Source organism: Aquarana catesbeiana, linkage group LG04 (assembly GCF_042186555.1).
Source record: "Aquarana catesbeiana isolate 2022-GZ linkage group LG04, ASM4218655v1, whole genome shotgun sequence".
Classification (NCBI taxonomy): Eukaryota; Metazoa; Chordata; class Amphibia; order Anura; family Ranidae; genus Aquarana; species Aquarana catesbeiana.
The window spans coordinates 346318711-346340048 of record NC_133327.1 but is presented as its reverse complement, the minus strand read 5'-3'; the positions used below and the strand labels follow the sequence as shown (position 1 = coordinate 346340048).

Sequence of the window (21338 nt, the reverse complement as noted above, 5' to 3'; positions counted from 1 at the left end):
TGTAGACCAAACCCACAGATTTGAAGCTTTACACAAACAAGCTACAGTGTAGCTACCAAGTTGAAGATCCTCAGGGACCAATTTAACTCAATCCTTTTTCAAAAAGTGAAAACTAGGCAAGTCAAAACAGACAGAAACATGTATGAATTCACTAACAAGTCTAAAAAAGATTTTGGCTTCAACTTAGTAAAGGACAGGCTGAGATCATATGTGCTAAGAATAGAACCAAGTCCAGGGAAAAAGGTTTATAGATTTCAGAAACCTATAACATGTTATTTTAGCTAATTTAAAAAGCTTCACAATATTATTGACTCTTCTGAATCAAAAATGCTTCATCAGCATAGAGAAAATTCCCAAATGATCTCACTTATTTGGGCATGCCTTTACTTATCTGAGGTAAGCAAGGCCATGGAGGCATTACTTTCTGGGACTAAAACTGAGTATACACATATTGAAATTCATGTGAACCCCACTCTTTTCAACAGAAGCTGATCATTAGACCAGCTTCTGTTAAAGGATCCTGCTAGAAAACCAGCAATTGATCAGCAGCTGCAGCCAATGACTGCAACACTGATCAGTGTATTCTGACAGGTAGGGGAAGTCCCCATTGTCAGAATACAATCGCCCGGCAGTGGAGACCCCTGCATTCACATTGCTTGTGTGGATGTAGGAATCTGTGATTTTTTTTCGTCCAACCTATTGGTTGAATGAAAAAAAAAAACTCCTAGTGTATACCCAGCTTTACACATGGACAATGGACAATTGTGGATCCCAATTGAGAATGCTGCTGCTCAATCCTAGTAAAATACTAGTAGATAATGCAATAAATAAGTTTGTAGCGCAAAGTTCTGGAATATCCACAATTGTGTTAACAATTTGTACCAAATATATATTAATTCTAAAAAAAACTTTATATGATTCAAAAATCTCAGCCCTTCACTGAAACAATCTACCCCTCCTCTTATATGTGGAATAACTTAAATAATATTCATAATATGTGAAATCGAGTGAAACTAAAAATTCTCTATATAATAATCTAAATAAAGTGCAAGTGCTTATTCACTGAATAAATTTCCGTAATAACGCAACATTCAATGTGTTGAAAACAATACTCTCAAATCTGTGAACAATAGCGTGTGTGAAATTTGTTTTTAAAAAAAATGCAAAAAACTATTAATTACCGTGTGATAAACCAAAAAATACATAATAAAAAAAGTGTATAAAACTCAAAAAAAAAAGACTGAATTTCTATACACCTAATCTTTAAACTGTGCAGGACCATATATGTGTCATAATTATGTGTTGAAAAAAATTAATTATGTATGGTTAATTATTGAAATATTTTCTTAAAACAAAAATTTTCTTAATATTCCCCCAAAGTGCATCTGTGCAAAGAAAAATAAAAAAAATCCTGAAATCCAAATCCCAGGTCTCAATCAAAAAGGCTGAAACAGCATGATCCAACACTTCATGGATTCAGATGCCTAATGTGCTCCTTTCATCAGAAAAGTTCTAAAAGTGACTCACCAACAGTTGTGGCTGATAAAATTATAAACCAGCAATTGCACAGAAATAAATATTTGGATTATGCCTACTCTGTGGACTCCAACTTCTCAGCCTGTTAGTATCTTCTCCAACCCATGTGGATGATCCGTTTCCAAGTCTGCAATAGCGATGTTTTATCTCTCTCCACCTGTCAGTATTTCTCCCACAATCAACCACAATCACCGACAATTAAGGGAAAGAAGAAAGGAAAACTTCCATAGCGTAATCTTGTTTTAAAACTTGTAACATTTATTAAAAACTGTTGAAAATACACTCACATTTCTTAAGTGTCTACCCGACACTGCAGAACAATCAGAGCCGCTGCGTGAGGACGTTAATACAATGAAACTAGTAGAGTGGAGGCTAGGACGCTGATGTTATATTCTCTGAGTTGTGAGAAACACAAGACTCTGGTCTGGAACAACTGATGTTTATTTCAGTACTCACTGCACACTCCAACATGCATCTCAGGACAGGTATAACTTATTATGCTTTCTCACATGTGCTCTAAGATGGCTATTATGCCCCTTGACCCTTGTCATCACTCCTGCGTGTTGCCAGCCTTAAAGTGACAGTACATGTGGAACCCTTCAGGTATAACACCTGACACCATCAAGCCGTTTTTCACAGATCAGGCGCTCAGGTTTTGGAACATAGCCAGGAGCACAGGATCACATTATTAATAACACGCTATGGGTAGACCCATAGCCCATAGCAACTTAGGTAGATAGCACAGTAAGGTTGTTGTCCTGGTGGTGCCTCTGTCCCTCTCCTATCAAGTCATAGTTCTGTCCCCTCAGGTTTTCCTCACACTCTAAAAGCTTACCACAGGATCGGTCTTTCTGTTAGGTACCACATCTTGTCCTGTCACACATCCTTTTGCCACAGTCTGACTAGAGATCAAACTGCCCAGCGGGTTATCTGGTTCAGTCCAGTTCTCTCCCTTTCACTGTACAAGTCTAGGGGGGGGGGGGCTGTAATCCATAGTCAAAGTCAATAGTCACAGTGTTCCTCTTACAGCTTTGCCTCTAACCAAACTTCTCTTCCGATGACGCCAGTTAATGATGAAACACATAAGACAGGTATGTGAGATACTCAATGGCCATCCTTTCATACATACTGTATGTGAGTGTAATCTTTTGTTTTATTAAAGCAGAGTTCCAGGCAAAAATAGAACTCAGGTTTTTTGTGCCCTCCTCCTCCCCCCATTGCCTTCTGGGACCAGTGTGTGTTCCAGAAGATGACGGGACCATTCAGAAAGCACCACGCGACTCGTGCATGCACAGTAGCAAACAGGTTGTGGAGCCCCAAGGCTTCAATTCCTGTTTTCCCTAGTAAGGATGCCGGCGCCTAAACCCAGAGCCAATGAACAGGTTGGCTTCAGGTGCCGACATCGCGGGCTCTCAGTACAGGTAAGTGTCCTTATATTAAAAGTCAGCAGCTACTGTATTTGTAGCTGCTGACTTTTAATTTTTTTTTCATCCATGCTGGAACTCCTCATTAAAATGTTTTTAAATTCACTACACCCTGGAGGTCTGTTTGTACACTTGTAAGGTTTGATCCTATCCCTACTGAGGCAAGTGTTTGGAGCATGTGTGGTGACCGAGAGGTGTGGTTAGTTGGAAGGACCTCCTAAAGACACAACATAGTACATCAGGATCAGGGTGCTTTCACCCCTAGTGACCCAGAGAGAAGTTCAATTACAGCCAAAGCTGAAAGGGGGAAACCTGAAGTGTGACATCTAATAGGTGCTTTCTGACTGCTCAATAAATTGTGAGTCATGGCAGTCTGGTAAGCAAATTGGTTCTCTCACAGTGGGGATGTGTGGATCTTTCCTGACACTGGAGGCAGTGCTGGGATCTTTTCTTTGGATTTGAATACTTTTATGTATTCTACTGGGACTCTCTGCTTCATATATTAGTGCTGCATAAAGTTATCTATTACAGTGCTCCTCTTACCACCAAATCTCTCTACTCAATGTAGACTTGAAGCTCTTCACCACAAATGTAGCCAATAGACTCCTACCACACCTTCAACAATGTGACCCCCAGGCCAACTCTGACATGTCTCACATATATGTTAAAATCAGCATTTTGTTTAATAGATAATTATTGGCTGGTTGTTGCAATTTTTTATGACACACAATATTTGTGTAGCAGTTTTTCAAACACAACTTTTTTGGAAAAAATACACTTTAATATATTTTATTGCACACAAACACAATATAATTCCCCATTGTCTGGTAAAATATAAAAGATGATGTTATGCCAAGTAAATAAGTAAATAGATACCTAACATGTCACACTTTAAAATTGTGCACGCCCATGGAATGGTGAAAAAATTCTATACATAAAAATCTACATAGGCGACACTTTAAGAGCCTTTACAGGTTACCAGTTTAGAGATACTCAGGAGGTCTAGTTCTAGAGTCATTGCGCTCACTCTGACCTTCACAGTGATACCTCACATGTGTAGTGTGATCATCGTTTACATATGCATACGAGACCGACATGTGCATTCGCATGTGAAATTTAAGCCATGACCTAATCCTCAATGACATTGCCTATCCAAGTCCCATCAAATGTTAACTTGTCCACCAATTCACTACTCCCCATCTTATCTTAGGAAAGGGACTTAGGGACATCCTTCACAGCTGAGCAAAAGATAGCAGTTTTATCGCAGGGCATTCAAAGTGCTTAGGGGGAGGCAGCCCCCTTGGGCACTCTCAACTGAGCCACTTAACCTACAAACATGAAAAATATAAAAAATTACCGCGCTTCACAAACACAGAAAATTATAAAGCTGCAGTCCCAATTTGTAAGGCATACACAAATAAATAAATCATAAAAATAAAAAATGAACTGTTCTGAACCAGAAATTAAATAATATACTTTGAAATATATATATATAACAACCAATATCAAACAACAAATATCTGACAGTAATTAAATAAATATATAATCCTGAGGAGTCAGATAAAGTAACATAATAACAATATTGAAGTGAATAGCAATATGTGAAAAAAAGACCCAAAAAACCAAATGGTATCCAATGGTGATTAAGTTAAAACTCATCAAATGGCACCCAGTGAGGAATCCACCACCTGTAGCAATACACGCTTACCAGAGGCAAGCTACAAGACAGCTTGTGTTAATATAGGATATCCGTTCAATGGAGGCGTCCCAATCCGACTTCACCGGGGGAGAAAGACAAGGCAGGAAGGCTCCGTCCAGTGGATAAAGGTAATATAAACTGCATGAATATAGGCATAAACGAATATAAAAACAGCCAGCCGGACTGCAGACACCCGTTCGGGACGAGATGACATCGATGACGTCAGCGCGTCAACCATCTGACGTACGCTTCATCTTAGAAGACGTTGTCAAGGTTCCCTGGCTGGGATACAAACTGAGGACCCTAGTGCTGTAGTGCTGCAAGGCAGGAGTGCTAACCACTAAGCCTGAATTTAAATACTATTCCCCCAGTCCTTCCAGCTTTGTTGGAGATGCCAGCAGACACCAGCACCAGCACATATTCTGGGATTGCCCACTGCAAAACTAAAATGTTTAGAAATGGAATCTGTATATTAACAAAAAAAACTTCCAGATCCTGACCTAGGGATTAATCCAGCTGCATACCTTTTCCACTTGAGCCCCTACCTAAACAATGTTATAAGCATTTCCTCTTACTTCACCTCATTAATGCTGCTTGAATTAGTATCTCCCTGTTGTAGAAGCAAAACACTCTCCCTTCCATGATGGCATTATAGTGCTCAAAAAAAATGAAAGCCATGGGGGTTCATTGGTTGGAATTCACCAGTACTTGGGAGCAGCCTATCTCCTTCTACACCTTTACCGACCTGTTGCTCCATCCCTGCCACCACTTTTCTCCCTTCATCTTATCCTGTCCCTACTGAGACAATCCCCTACAGTCCTTTACCTGTTTTCAGCCCATTCATTCCTAGTTCCCCCCCCCCCTTTTTACTCTATCACATGCACAGACACGTAAGCACTTTTTTGTGTGATTAAGTAGGAATTGCACATGATGCACATACTGTAGAATTTATTAACAGCTGAACTTAGCCCGCTGTTGGCTTGAAAAGGGTCACAGAAGTAGAGGAAGCTTTGGCCGCACTTCTCCTTTAAAAATAGGTTAAAATATAGAGATAGTGGCACTGATTTGTGTGCCTCATGCACGCTGGATGCTTCTGAATGCCTTTTCACCTGTCAGGAGAAAATCAGCGTTAAAAGTCTGCCTAAAGCTTCATCTTTGCAAATACATTTAGGCACTTCAAGCGCTTGGCCATTCATTCATTTAATTGGACAGAATATTAATTTACTGTATTTACTCAGGACCCTAGACCACTGGAGCATATGGAAGAAATAGCTGTGGGGACCGTTCTAGTTGCAGAGCAGAGCAGAGGATTGGTAAGTAAATCTTCTTTTTTTCTAGACCAAAGCCCTACTGCTAGTGGAGGTCCACCCAGAAGGGGAAGCTATGCTTGTTGGCTTCCTCCCCTTTTCGCTGCCACATTTGGCACCTTTCCGGGGGGAAGGATACCTGTTTTTGACAGATACCCACTCCCAGAAGTTTGGCCCCCCTCCTCCTTCCCACACCGCCAGGCCATTCACAAAGCGCAAGCGCAATAGGGAGCCAGCTGTGAAACCGCAAGGCTTCACTGCCGGTTTCCCTTACAAGAAATGGTGACAGCAAAAAAAAAAATCAGGTGAGATGCCGACATCACAGGATCCCTGGACAGGTGCTGTAAGTGTCCTAATATTAAAAATCAGTGCCTACAGTATTTGTAGCTGCTGACTTTTAATTTTTTCATGGAGGGCTGGAGTGAGCAAAAAAGTCTTCATAATTTTAAAGAAACAATACACAATAAAAAACAGTGTTCAAATATTATGAATCTTTACCCCTGAATGATTGCAGAAATTCATAATGCCTGGAACTTTTCTTCTTGATCAATTACTATCATCCATGATAATTACATTATGCCATTTTTTAGCATGTGGCATGTGAGGCCAAAACTTGATACATTACACCAATTAGTGTTCTACTCTCTCAATGCAAGCCTACCAGCCCAGTCTGTTTAATTCAAAATGTTCCACTTTAGTGTTTATTTCTAAAAAGCATTAGTATGGCCCTATATGGTATATATATATATATATATATATATATATATATATATATATATATATATATATATATATATATATATAATGCACAATGTTGTGATTTACAATTGTGCTTTGCCTTTTCATTTCAATGAATATAAAATAAAATAAAAAAGGTCTGGGAGGAGGAGAAATAATCACATGACCTGTTGAAGTCATGTGACTGGACTTTCCTTCTATCCTTATAAATATTCCCTGTAGCATTATGCAGGAGAACACACTGTATGACACTGCAAGCTCTACACTGCAGTTTGCACATTATGAATTATTCATAAAATGCATACGTAGTGTAGATTAAACATTGGGATGGTCAGCTCTCTGTTGTAAATATGTCTTTGTTTGTCAGAGCATTCAGTTATCAGAAAGGCTAAGCAATTGTAGATAATACATGTAGGATATTTATAAACATCTCAGTCCGATGGCCCAAAAGGATTCTTGGGAAAAGATCAGAGCACACAGGAGTAAGCAACCATTGGAAACACTAGTTATCAAGTATCAACATTTTCCAATACTGGAGGGTTTTAATTATGCATGTGCCCCTTAAGTTTGTTGGGTGAATTTCACAGTTTGAGCATTTGTAACCCTAAAACTTTATGTTCTAAAATATCTGGTTGATCCTGCCTGTTCCTGTGTCCCCTTATGTGAACTAACCACGGTAATCATGGCTGCTGATCCATGATACTGTAGTCAGTTTATGTGCCTCCATCATCTCGCTGTGTTCTGAGTGTCTCCCCCTCTCCCCCTCCCTCCTGCCTGTCAGCTACAGTCTGTGTGTGTGAGCCTATCTGCTCCCCACCCCTCCCCTCTCCTCCTGCCTCTATTCCGCTGCAATACATATACCCGATACTCTCTGGTCACGTGACCTCCCTCTACTGCCAAGCTGATGTCAGTGGGTAATCTCAGCCCCTTCCACTGATCTCCTGATCGGGGAAGGAGAGCGGAGGGAGGTCACGTGACCGCAGCACAGCGCGGTGAAAGAAGCTATTTGGGATTCAATTTTTTAACTGGACACACACTACTTTATAGCTATATAAAACAGAGAGGATACAAGTATCGCATATATGTGACTTTACAATCACTTTAACTCTGGTAGGTCCTGGTTCAACAAATGATGTTCAGGTGCCTCTCTACCGACTAATTTCCGCTGCAAAGATCGCATAGGATAGAATCTTGTTTCCCCATCACTGTGTTTTTCCACTGATTGTTGTGCTGTCCTTACTGCCCTCACCTTCCCTGGATTTTCATTTATGATGGTTGTCTATCTCCTGTCTCTTGGGGCTAATTCACACCCGTTGCTGTGATACAACGAGCAGCTGGTGTGTGGTGCAATCCAGTGGGATTACCACAATGCCGAGCTTGAATTTTTAAAAATTAGCTTGTCACAGAGAAATTTTATTAAGTTCAATTGCCGACCGCGCTATTGGAGGAAGTGAATCGCCTTACACTGCACATCACTGGAAAAAAATTACTGCACACAGTACTTTTTTTCAGCTTTGGAATTGGCACCAGGGTTGCCAACCATTATGAAATTCAAGGACAGTTTGTAAAATCCATGATTTTACATCTGTCCACGAATGTCCGTTTGGGGCATGCAGTATGCATGTCTGTAACAGACATTCATGGACAGATGTAAAAATCACGGACCATACAAACTGTCCATGAATTTGCTGACAGTTAGCAACCCTGGATTGTACTGGAATATGCACCAGCTCCCTGCTCTCTGCACCATCTGCCGCTCGTCCTCTCCGTCTCTTCCCTCCCGAACTGCCCTCCCAGCTGAACAGGAAGTGGGTCCTGGGACCCTATTGGCCTAAGACTCCCTGGCCAACCGGATCTCAGGACCCGCTTCCTAATTGGCCGGGAGGAGAATCAGGAAGACAATAGCGAATATTAATTTGCTATTGTCACACAACTGGGTGGGCTCAGGGCGCAGTGCTATGCAACCCCAAGCCCACTATTTTTTTAAGCCAATTAGAGCCTCAGGCTCTAATCATGTGCTAAAGAAAAAAACCCCATTAGAATCCATGCGCCCGGTGCCCTGCATGTAGATTAGGGGCCAGGCATATGGATTGGGGGGGCGGCGCCTGGAGCGGCCGTCACTGGTTTGGACTAAGGAGTCTGGTACCCCAGGCCCACTGTTTTGGTACTGTGTACCCTCAGTTTGATTTCCATGCTTGCCTCAGTTCTGAAAAGTTTTTGATTTGTGTTTTTCCCTATTGGTTGAAGATAAATTTGACTTTCTGCAGTGTTGTACCTGTTTCTCCCTGTTAACCCTTAGTGTATCAGTTTGTCTTTTCCCATAGTCTTATTCTTCCTCATCAATGTTTCCCCTGGATGCTACCTTACCTGAATTAACCCTTGGATAAGGGTCTGGTGAGGATTTTGTGGGGGAACCTTACGCTGTTTTTTTTTCACAATTTTCTTATTGTTGGTTTTTATTAGATTCAGCTGCCAGCGGGGCAGCTCGCTGACAGCTGTTGACTCATTGGTTGTTAAGGACACAGCAGCTGGCTTCCCAGCCCACTCCTTAGCAGCCAACTGATCTTACATTCAGCTGTCAGCAGAGAACCCTGCTGACAGCTAATGAGATGATGGTGGGTGCCGGCTCCTGACAGCAGAGGCCAAAACTGACCGTTTGTTGGTTGACATCCGTTTAGATCTGCTTCCGTTTTCTAAATAGAAGAAAAAATAGGGCTTTGCCCGTGCGAAAGGACCCTAAGGAAATATGAAATTTTGAAAGAAAGAGCCAAAAGTAAACAGTCTTATTAGAAAGATAGAAAACCCAGAACACACTGTCATGGAAGCAATATATAATGGAAGTAATAAATATTTAGTTCTAACTAAAAGATTTTAAACACATTTAAAAAAAAAAAAGTTTAATAAGTTTATAAATTTAGAGACATTGAAAAAAATAAACAAAAGTGGACATTTCAGTAGAGCCCCTTTCACCTGGAGCAGACTCCCTGCTGATCAGAGCTTAACGAGACGGATGTCACTTCCGTGCCCATCCAGTTTCTTCAGAGCGGACAGGGCAGACCTATGGGTGGCCAGATGAAAATGGACTTCGCTTGTCCTCTTACATCAGGCTGCTTCTGACCTGGTCCGCAAAAACAGAAAAAGACACAGTTCTCTTCTATTTTGTTTTTGGACCACAATGGACCCGGAGGTAGGTGGGTGTACACCCACCTGTCAATAGGGCTGCATAGACCTTATGACCAGGTCCGCCTGAAACATGGACAGGTGGGGTTGATCGGAACAGCTATGTAAAAGGGGCATACTGTAACTGTAAAAGTCTTCGGTAATAAATATTTACTTAAAGTGTTACTAAACTCAATTTTTTTTTTTTTTTATTAAAATAACAAACATGTTATAGTTACCTGCTCTGTGCAGTGGTATTGCTCAAAGCAGCCCCGATCCTCCTCTTCTCGGGTCCCTGGCGGCGATCTCGGCTCCTCCTCTTTTTCTGCAGACTACCATAGCCAGCCGTCATCTATGGGGAGAGGTAGCCCCTGCACTCCTAATCTGTGTCTACAGAGCCTCGCGTTTTTAGCTAAAGTAACACTTTAAGTATTTTCTTCTTTTCTGCAGATACTAAGAAAGGCCATTGCAGTAACTTCCTCAAACTGAGCGCTAAGGGAGGTTCTGTCTGCTATAATCATATAATTAGTCCTTGTGTCTTAATAGAGAAACATGCCATGCCCAGTGCACCTGTATGTTATCTGTATCAAAAAATCCTTCCAGTAATCCTAGGAACAGGTGCAGTCTTACGGAAAAAAAACAGCCATTCACATAAACATGGAACATTTCTGGAGAATTCTTTACTCCTGCCACTACTTTCATGGTTTCTACGTATAAAAATTAATTTCCAGTTTTAAAAAAATCAAAGCAAGGTGGTAGATTGAAACAGAAAGTCAAACTCAACATTAAATTACAGGGTGGGCGAAGTACATTCCTTGTGAGTAAAAAAACATCAGAATCCTTTTTTTTTAAATTTACCTCTGGACTACATAAATGACCATTCAAAGCAAATTTGTTGCTAGAGACAACAAGGAATTTTCTTCTTGACATGCTTGATATACATAAGCCCCAAATGGTTCATGTGATTATCAGTGCCTACAGTCAAGCATGGTGGTGGGAGTGTCATGGTCTGGGGCTGCATGAGTGCTGCCAGCACTGAGGAGCTACAGTTCATTGAGGGAACCATAAATACCAACATGTACTGTGACATATTGAAGCAAAGCATGATCCCCTCCCTTCGGAGACTGGGCCGCAGGGCAGTATTCCAACATAACGACCCCAAACACACCTCCAAGATGACTTGCTAAAGAAGCTGAGGGTAAAGGTGATGGACTTGCGATGCATGTCTCTGGACCTAAACCCTATTGAGCATTTGTGGGACATCCTCAAACCGAAGGAGGAAGAGCGCAAGATCTCTAACATCCACCAGCTCTGTGATGTTGTCATGGAGGAGTGGAAGAGGACTCCAGTGACAACCTGGGAAACTCAGGTGAACTCCATGCCCAAGAGGGCTAAGGCAGTGCTGGAAAATAAAGGTGGCCACACAAAATATTGACACTTTGGGCCCAATTTTAGGCCATCTTTATGTAGAGCAACAATTATTTTTTTCAGATCCTCAGAGTTCTTTGCCATGAGGTGCCATGTTGAACTTCCAGTGACCAGTATGAGAGAGTGAGAGCGATATAACCAAATTTAACACACCTGCTCCCCATTCACACCTGAGACCTTGTAACACTAACAAGTCACCTGACACTGGGGAGGGAAAATGGCTAATTGGGCCTAATTTGGACATTTTCACTTAGGGGTGTACTCACTTTTGTTGCCAGTGGTTTAAACATTAATGTCTGTGTGTTGAGTTATTTTGAGGGGACAACAAATGTACACTGTTATACAAGCTGTGCACTCACTACTTTACATTGTAGCAAAGTGTCATTTCTACAGTTTTGTCATATAAAAATTTTTTTACAAAAGTAGAGGTGAGGGGTGTACTCACTTTTGTGAGATACTGTATATAATTGTATACATTGTAGCAAAGTGTCATTTCTTCAGTGTTGTCACATGAAAAGATATAATAAAATATTTACAAAAATATGAGGGGTGTACTTTTTTTTTCCATTTTTTAGTTTTAATAAATTTGCAAATATTTCAAACAAACTTCTTTCACATTGTCATTATGGGTTTGATGAAAATAATGAATTGAATCCATTTTGGAATAAGGCTGTAACATAACAAAATGTGGAAAAAGTGAAGTGAATATTTTCTGGATGCACTGTAATCCCAAAAACAAAAATGTAATATATTGCAGCTTACCAGTCCTTAAATGTGATGGCTGCATTTGTTTTATTTTTATTTTTTTTTTGGCTTTTTTCTTTTATTTTCATCTGGTGATCTGGCCATCTGGTAATCTTCCCGTATTATGGTGGCTACACTCTATGGAGGAGCAACAAGAGCCACCATTGTACAGCAGAATTGTCAACCCATGGGAAGGTTAGTGTTAGTGTGTCTCCTCTCCTCCCTCCTCCTCCTTGGCCAATAAGATCGCTTCTCCTTTCGGCCGGTCGAGAAATGGCTCTCACGACCCGCTTTCTGATTGGCTGGGGGAGAATTAGTGTGACAATAGCGAATATTCATTCACTATTGTCAAACAACTGGGTGGGCTCAGGATGCAGGGCTCTGTGTCCCCCGAGCCCATCCTTTTTTTAAGCCTATTAGAGCCTCTGGCCCTAATGACGTGCTTAGAAAAAAAAAATCACCCATTGGAATCTTTGCACCCGGCGCCCTGCATGTAGATCAGTCAGAGCAAAGTAGATGAGTCAGACCAAAATAGCCTGGAAATGGAAATCACCGAAAAAGAAATTGAAACTGCCATCAGATCTTTCCCACCGCACAAATTGCCAGGGCCAGATGGGTGTTGTATTGAATGGTATAGGCCACATTTGGAGACTCTTGTGCCAAGACTTAAGACACTGTTTCACTTTTGCTTGGAACACAGGACGCTGCCGGATTCTCTTATGGAGGCTCAGGTGGTCCTACTGCCTAAACCGGGCAAGGACCCCCTGAGTCGCTCCGCTTATAGACCCATAGCTCTCCTCAACCAAGATCTCAAGATTCTTACAAAAATACCTGCCACAAGACTATCAAAGGTAATCACTACACTAGTAGACATAGACCAAACTGGCTTCATACCCCAGAAATCTACTGATACAAATCTCCGCAGGCTGTTTGCGCACCTACAGATCAATCATACTAATCCTGGGGCCAGGGTGATAGTCTCCTTGGATATGGCTAAGACCTTTGACTCAGTGGACTGACACTATATGTCCATGGTTCTGCGGCATATGGGGTTTGGAGAGGTCTTCCTTACATGGATATCACTGCTATATAGCTCACCCAAGGCAACAATTAAGATAGGCACGTCAGTCTCTGCACAGTTCTTGGTGGGTAGAGGAACGCGCCAGGGATGCCCTCTCTCCCAGGCCTTGTTTGCCTTGGCCATTGAACCCATAGCTATTGCTCTACGAGCATCCACGGAAGTTAAGGCCCTTAAGGTAGGCATCATCCGTGAATGCACGGCCTTATATGCAGATGACATACTCCTTTTTTTAGAGGATCCGGGACCATCACTAGAGGCAATATTTGAGATTCTGGGCGTGTTTGCAAAATTCTCGGGCCTAAGGGTTAATTGGGAAAAGTCCAACATCATGGCCATCGATGATGGAGCATTACTCACAAAGGTCAAAATACAGTTAGACGCTTGGAAGTATCTACCACTCTCCCTAATTGGTAGGGTGAATTTCCTTAAAATAAAGATATTACCAGTTTTCCTATATTTTTTGCGCAACACTCCAATCTGGCTCCCCTGCTCTTTCTTTAGGCGCGCAAATAGCCTGTTTAGCTCTTTTCTATGGGGCTCAGGTTACCCCAGAGTGGGTCTCCGTACATTATAGGAAACCTATGGACAGGGAGAATTGGCCCTACCTGACTTTTTCAAATATTTTATTGCAGGGCAGATGGTGTTTGCCAGGCGCTGGTTAGCAAAAGATGATGGTGACGCAGCGACAGTACTTGAAGCCGCTTTGATCGGATCATATGAAGGCCTTTACTATTTGGTGCACAGGGGACCACAGGTAGCGGCGCCCTTGACCGGCTCCATGCGTGCTACTATACGTGCGTGGGACAGAGCAAAGGTGCTAATGCATTCTGATGTAGATGTATGGTCGCCAGACACTCCATTATGGTTCAATCCCAGATTATCCCACTTCAGTGAAATTCCAGATCCAATAATATGGGCCAGAGTTGGTATTAAGCAATTGAAAGACATAGTGGGAGGGGGAACTGCTTTCTTTTTACAGATTACATTATCTGCAACTGCGACACGCATTTGTCACACAATTTGGTACAGGAACAGTGAGACTTCAGACATTACCCCTGGAACAGTTGCTCCATACAAAAGACAGACGAGTCCATACAAAAGACGCTGTCAGAAACATATAAGGAACTGTTCACCGAAAGACCCCCAGCACTCAGCAAATGTAGAGTAAAATGGAGTTCATTAGTTCCCAACTTTCAAGGGGACGTCTGGGACGATATGTGGGACCACCCATTTCGGGTCCTGGTATCGGCTTGGGATCGGTATATTCAATTTAAATTACTTCACAGGGTATACTACACTCCAGCAAGATTAGCCAGTATATATGGCTTGGATGATGCAACTTGCTGGCGTTGCACAGCCGCAAGGGCGGACTTCGATCATGTATTCCGGTACTGTCAGCCAATACAAGAATTCTGGACAGGGGTTACCAAAACCATCCAGGGACTGACATCATTACCAATTCCCATGACAATATCAGTATGTTTGCTGGGTCTGGGGGAGGAAGTGGCTCCGCTCAGAGAACAGGGAACCTTGCTCTCCCTCACTTTGTTTTATGCATGCAAAGCCATCCTCTTATGCTGGAAAAAACCTGAGGCTCCATCCGTGGCCTATTGGAAAGGTATAGTGAATAAAGTATTACCTTTATAAAAAGCCACATACTTGAGCAGAGGTTGCCCCAAAAAATTTGAGAAGGTGTGGCAATGCTGGCTCTCCTCAAAGGATACAGTATAAGATGCACTAAGACTGGAGGGCTAAATATTCTCATGAGGGAAATATGTGCTAACTGCAGGGGCAGGACAGTTTTAGTAGTGACAGGGCGATTGTGGTTACTGCTTTATATCTCACTTAAGTCCATGTTGTAAACTGAATTAAGTATGCCAGAAGGGAAATTAATTGTATATGACTGCCTGTAATATTGGGACATTGCACAATAGGGAAGAGGGGGGCGGGAGGGGGAATGTTTGTTGGATTATTTTGTGTATTGCTATTGTAAGAACAAAAGTGTGAATAAAAAGAATTTTCCAAAAAAAATAAATCGCTGATCGCTGCCATTACTAGTAAAAAAAAATTATTAATAAAAATGCCATAAATCTATCCCCTATTTTCTAGACGCTATAACTTTTGCGCAAACCAATCAATAAAGGCTTATTGCATTTTTTTTTTTACCAAAAATATGTAGAAGAATACGTATCGGCCTAAACTGAGGGAAAAAAAAATGTTTTTTTATATATTTTTTTGGGGATATTTATTATAGCAAAAAGTAAAAAATATTGCTTTTTTTTCAAAATTGTCGCTCTTTTTTTGTTTATAGCGCAAAAAATAAAAACTGCAGAGGCTCTATTTGTGGGAAAAAAAGGACGTCAATTTTGTTTGGGTACAACGTCGCACGACCACGCAATTGTTAGTTAAACTGACGCAGTGCCGAATCGCAAAAAATGCACTGGTCAGGAAGGGGGTAAATTCTTCCGGGGCTTAAGCGGTTACAGGAAGTTGGAAAATAACAGATTCACAGGCCAGACCACCAGGTGAACCTAAAAAAGAAAACTAATGCAAGATTAGTAAAATGCAATATATACAGTATATATATATATATATATATATATATATATACTGTATATATCTATAGATAGATCTATTATAGATATATAGATATAGATATATATTTAATCTATATATTCGTGGATAAATTACAGCACTAATTGATTTAGAACAGTTTTAAGTTTTCTGCCCAGAGTCTGTCAGAGACTCTGGTAGGTCCACCATAAAGGATGTCATTGCTGGCATCTGGATTGCTGATATCTATCCAGAATTCCAGCAGGTAGCTATGACAAGTTTACCGTGCTACATCACAGTGAGTTGGGACAGGAATTAAAACATTATTGTACGGCAAGTATTTCGACTCGATTACAACAGAAGATTTGAAATCCATGGCCCATGCTATTTGTATGGTTAGGTCAAGTATTAGTGCCAGATGTTCAAAAACTGTTGCACTATACAGTATATAATAAAGCATAAACTTTTAAGAGGCCACTCGCACAGTTCTGATTTATTCTAAGATAATCCTCAATTATTACTATTATTATACAAGATTTATATGGCGCCATCCATTTGCACAGCACAATACAGATACAATACAATTCGATATAGGAGGGATCAGATATGTTCAAATATCTTAGAAACCTAGAAAGATTGTTTGTGTTTCACTGTGCAGAAAAGCATTATAAAGAAATGAAAAAAGAAAAACGATTTTAAGGTCTTGTGTTAAGCCATTTAAGACAACAATAAAAATGTGTAAAATAAAAATGTAACCAACTTCATTTTTTTTCAACACACCATGTTATACTTGTCTTTATTTTCTAGGATCCACAAGTGCTTCTTTAGAAAAAATATTGGAACAAGGCTGTCTTGGGATAAAACATCATTAGTTACAGCGTGCAGTTTGTTTGAAATATGCGTTCCAGTACTTTAATATCTAAGTACCGCCTTGTGGAAAACTAATTACCTAACCACTGAGAGCTTCATAATGTCCTGCATTTAAGTCCTGAGCGTCATACATAATGCATGGGAAGCAGGCTCTGCTCTCTGATTACAGAACGCTGTCATTAAGTGAGCAAATTAAAGATGTGAATAATTCACAGGCTGAGCGTATTGTCAGCGCTGCATTGTGAAATTAGAATTTCTAATAAGTGCTGCAATTTTTTTAACCCAATTAACACAGAGAACGTCTTGAGACTGAATAGTACAATAAAAATTATTACCTTATTCTTTTGCTTTACAACAGACAAATTAAATACAGTACTTAATTTTGCAACATTCATTACTTTATTGCAGGAAACTACTGTTTTAATCAAAGTTCAAATATTTACATGAAATTAAAAATACACAAGAAGCTTTACTGCATTTGTCTGAAAATGTTGCTCTACAGAGCTGAGATGAAATCCAAATGGAAAACGTTTTAATGCTTCTAGCGCACAAAACAAGACCTAATTGTCGGTGACCTTTCTAACGCATAAGCTTGCAACATGAATATGCTTCTGTTTTATTAGTCTAGTTTAATCAGTGGAAAAAATAATATTGTTCTAGTATTTTATTACTGACCCAACGATATTAGATACAAATACTGTTTGAAATGCTTTACATTATCAATGATATTAGAAAATACATCTATTGAAAAATTATTACCTTGGATTTCATTGTTCCAATAGAAGGTGTTTTTCGTGAGATTTTCAGGTCCACGAGAACTCCTGAGTTATGAAGATGTTGATCCCTTGGAAAAACTCTTCACTGCCATGTCAAATAAAAAAGCTATTTTTCTTTAGAGTGTGAGTTTTCCTTTTTTGTACAGTGTTAAATCACAGGCAGCTGCTGGTCGTTGCCTGATGTTTTGCTTTAATATCCACGGCCGGCTGGATCCACAGGCTGGAGAAGTTAGAAAAGAAGGGAGGGAAAAAAAGCAGGAGCATGCAGCATTTCTTTCGTCTGGCACAGCAATTCCCTATTTTCCTACTATGTAGATGATATGATAGTGTGCATGTATGTGGATATTAGGAACGTAGGTATCAGAGGCACTCTCAATGCAGAACCCAAAGATATGGGGAGAGACTGGGAGAGAGAGAGAGATGGAGAGGAAAGAGAGGACTGTCAGTGCAGATAAATCTGCATATGGAAATTAGGGTAATCCTGGGTACAGTTTTATTTAACAATGATGTGGTGCTTTTTAATTAGGCTGGAACATTAGCCATAGAGAACGAGACAGGGGAGGAGAAAGAAAGCATGCATTCAAAACTTTAGTAGGATTAGCAGCTACAAATTAACTTCTTATATTTAAGCGTCCAAACTACGTAATAAAATCTATGGATTCCAGCAGTGCATTGCAGTATTTACCTATTTAACCGAATGTGAGCATTTGTTTCACAGGTAAGATTAAAGTTAATCTGTCACTTGTGAAGCGAGATTACAGTGCTGCAAAGCAAAGTGAGAAACTGTAAAATTTACTGTTACTAATTACGTTCTTGTTTATATTGCTGAATACTTAACAGTGGAAAACAAATGGGCTGGAATCTTTCATTTAAATCTCAAAAACTTATAACAATATTTTTAAAATCTGCATGTAGTCAGAGCTCTCAGTGCTTCTGCATGACTTATAATTATTGGATGTGGCTACACCCAAAGTAAATCATTTTGACATTGTCACGCTAATATCACAGGAGCAGCAAAATCATTTAAGTGATTTCTTTGCACACATGAAGATGACACACCACGGTCACCCAGTACTTACCGACACACCTTGAGGTATTTCAAAAAATGTATTAGGCCAAGCATATCCTAAAAGAAGAGAGGATTAGCAAGTGTACGTATGCAAACAATCAATAAGACAATGATATTACTCTGAGAGATATGGTTAAACACCTGCAGTTGGCCGGCAAAGTTTGGGCCCTTGAAAAAAGCACAACAGTTCCCAGCAAACAACAGATTAACTTGTATGATTTTTAGTCTCTTACCAGACCCAGGTAGAGATATAAAATTTCTGGAAGTTTTGAAGCCATGAGAAAAAAACATTTTCTTTCCTGTTTTTTTTCCAGAAAAAAAATGGAAATTGACAGAAAAATTAAAAAAATATTCAGTGTGGAGTAGTTTTATAAATTGAATTGGATTGCAGCACTTCCTTACCTGAAGATGCTGCAGATAAAGGAACACTTTGTGATGATCCAAAAGCAGCAGGAAGAGTGTTTCTGGAATGAGAACTCTGGAGGGAAAAGCTACTTGCACTTTCATTATAGTCCTCATTGATTCATTCTGGGAACCTCTGGCATGCAAGGATGTGTTTTGTCATCATTGTAGCATTTGGAAAAGAATATTTCTTCTCACAATATTTGCAAATTGCAGCTTTGCTCTCAGCAGAAATGTCACTGTGGAAATGTTTCCATTCTCTAGATGTTGGTCACCACCATTTTACTGAGAGAAGGAAAAGAAAAAAATATTTACTGAGCAGACTATAGGTAAACATTATGTTGTGATGGTGGAGAACATTAATAGGAATCAAGCCCAATCAAATTTAAGGAATTTAAGTGCCACATCCCTAACTATAAACTAACAACACAATTACACTATGGTATGGTATGGGACTTTTGAGGCACAGCATTCATTTTACTGTTAAAAGCATTTTATTGGTTCATATTTGTTTTTTTTTTTTTAATTTGTACATCAGTATAAAAACTCGTATTGCTCAGCAATTTTAAGTACATCATAATAAAATACAGAATGTGAAAAAATCCAACATTGGTAATTTGTTTACATATATTAGTTTTTACGGCTCAACGCATTTCCTGGACATTGTCCTCTATGTCAGAAGCCACCAATACAGACTTTAAACATAATGCAATCTAGATGAGATAACAATTGTCAAAAATCGCACTAACAATACGCCCCTTGCATAAAGGACCTCATCCCTACATGCTAAATAAAAGGGGAGGGGGGAACCGAAGGGCAAGGGTGGAAAGGAGGGAGATAGCAAAAGCTACGCCACACAGCAGGGTCACGGGGGGTACACCCACACACACACGGATGCTAGTGCATCCAGCTCCCCCCTCCCTCTCCCTCTCCCCTCCTAAGTCCCTCCCTCTTAGGAAACTAAGGTGGAATCTGGGCCAGGTTCTCCGGGCCACTTTGGCAGTGTTGTGGTCCACTAGTGACCACCAGTAGCTGGTATAAATAAGGAAGGACTGGAGCAAGAGGTTGCTTATGGCGTGCGACTCAGGAAGCCAAACATGAGAGATGTATCGATGTGGCGATTGCTTTGTGAGAGAAAGAAAAAGGTTTGCATTATGTTTGTTTTGTTGGTAACTGGGAGAAACCCTTCACATGTAAGTCAGGAACCTTAACTGTTTAGTTAGTGCCTAGATGGCAAGGATTTATTTTCTGTTTTGTTTTGTTTGATTTTCATGCAACCTTTTAAATAAAACTGTCTCCAAGTCAGATTTTAAGAAAGAGCTGCCATCTGGACTACTTTTTTCCCAGGGAGGGTGAGCCCCATTTGAGCTAACCCTGCACACTATGTACCTTCCTGTGCACTGACCTGAAATATCAAACAATGATATTAGTCTTTTCAGTTTCCTCTGTGACTTACAAAACACTCCCCCTATATTATGAAGACAAGGAGATGTTCTGAAGTCCAAATCAGGAGTGCAACCTAGGGTGACAACACTACTCCTCCATAGATACAGCATAGAGAGTGAACTTTGTCACCCTAGGACAGGAAAATTGTCACAGGAAGGATCAACAGGTAAAAGTATGCAAAAAAAATAAAAAATCAATGCAGCCACCACATCTAAGGACAGGTAAGCTGAAATGTATAGCATTTTGAACTTAAGTTTAAATACACCTAAAATGTATTTTTTATTTTCAAGCAGTGTATGTACCTGAATTTGTATCAACCTCTTGCAGTTCCTGTACAGTAGAACTTAGACTGGATGAGGGAGAAGCAGCAAAAGTATCCAAACAGTTGTGTCGCAAGGCAAATAGCATGCTGCTAAAGGAGAGATCTGAGTGACAGAATAACAGGGAGGTGAAGCCTCCTTCAATCCACATGTAATATCCCACTCCCATTGTGTTTAGCTAGTTAGTGGGAATAGAGGAGGAGGGAGGGAGTTGGCTGTTATTTACCACTGTGTATATGCCCACATGTGTGACTCTATAGTCACATGGGCTGCTCAGATGTGATAGGGAGGAAATGATCAGCATAGAAACTTACTGAAAACTGAGCATATGCAGAGTTGCCAACACTGCTCTGCAAAATCACCAACTGAATTGGGGACTTGGACAGAAGGGGGAGACAGAGAACAGCAGGATTGACTGGGTTTTTTGCAGAATACAGAAAACGGACCCTATAGAGTATGAGCAGCATATAATACACCATGTAGTGATAGTTTTTATGATGTGGGTTTAGTGACACTTTAATTAAACACTCACAAACTGCAGAAAATCAGAAGTGGAGAGTAGAGGCCTGGCAGCCCAAGAAAGAGCATGCATGCTTTATGTTGTGAGTGACATCAGCGTTGAGGTCTCAGAGGCTGACTGCATTACCTCCAGAAAAAAAGGCAGGAAGGGTTGAAAATGAATCCTAATGGCTGAGAGCTATGTGGTAATTCCTGCTGTGCTTGCATCACAACTCTGGATAAGATGCTGTTGTGTACTACAGTACTTAGCAGTATCCAGTTACTAAA

General features: G+C 40.4%; 1 protein-coding gene across 2 annotated transcripts in view; it reads right to left on the bottom strand.

Annotated features, from left to right (window-relative positions):
* LOC141140128 (uncharacterized) overlaps positions 1 to 17774 on the bottom strand; it is a 618302-nt gene extending 600528 nt beyond the window's left edge. For both annotated transcript variants that reach the window (XR_012243897.1, XM_073626977.1), the window contains exon 1: positions 17299 to 17774. The gene's annotated coding sequence lies outside the window, so the exon portion shown is untranslated. The remainder of the gene's footprint in view (positions 1 to 17298) is intronic.
* Positions 17775 to 21338: the final 3564 nt, after the last annotated feature.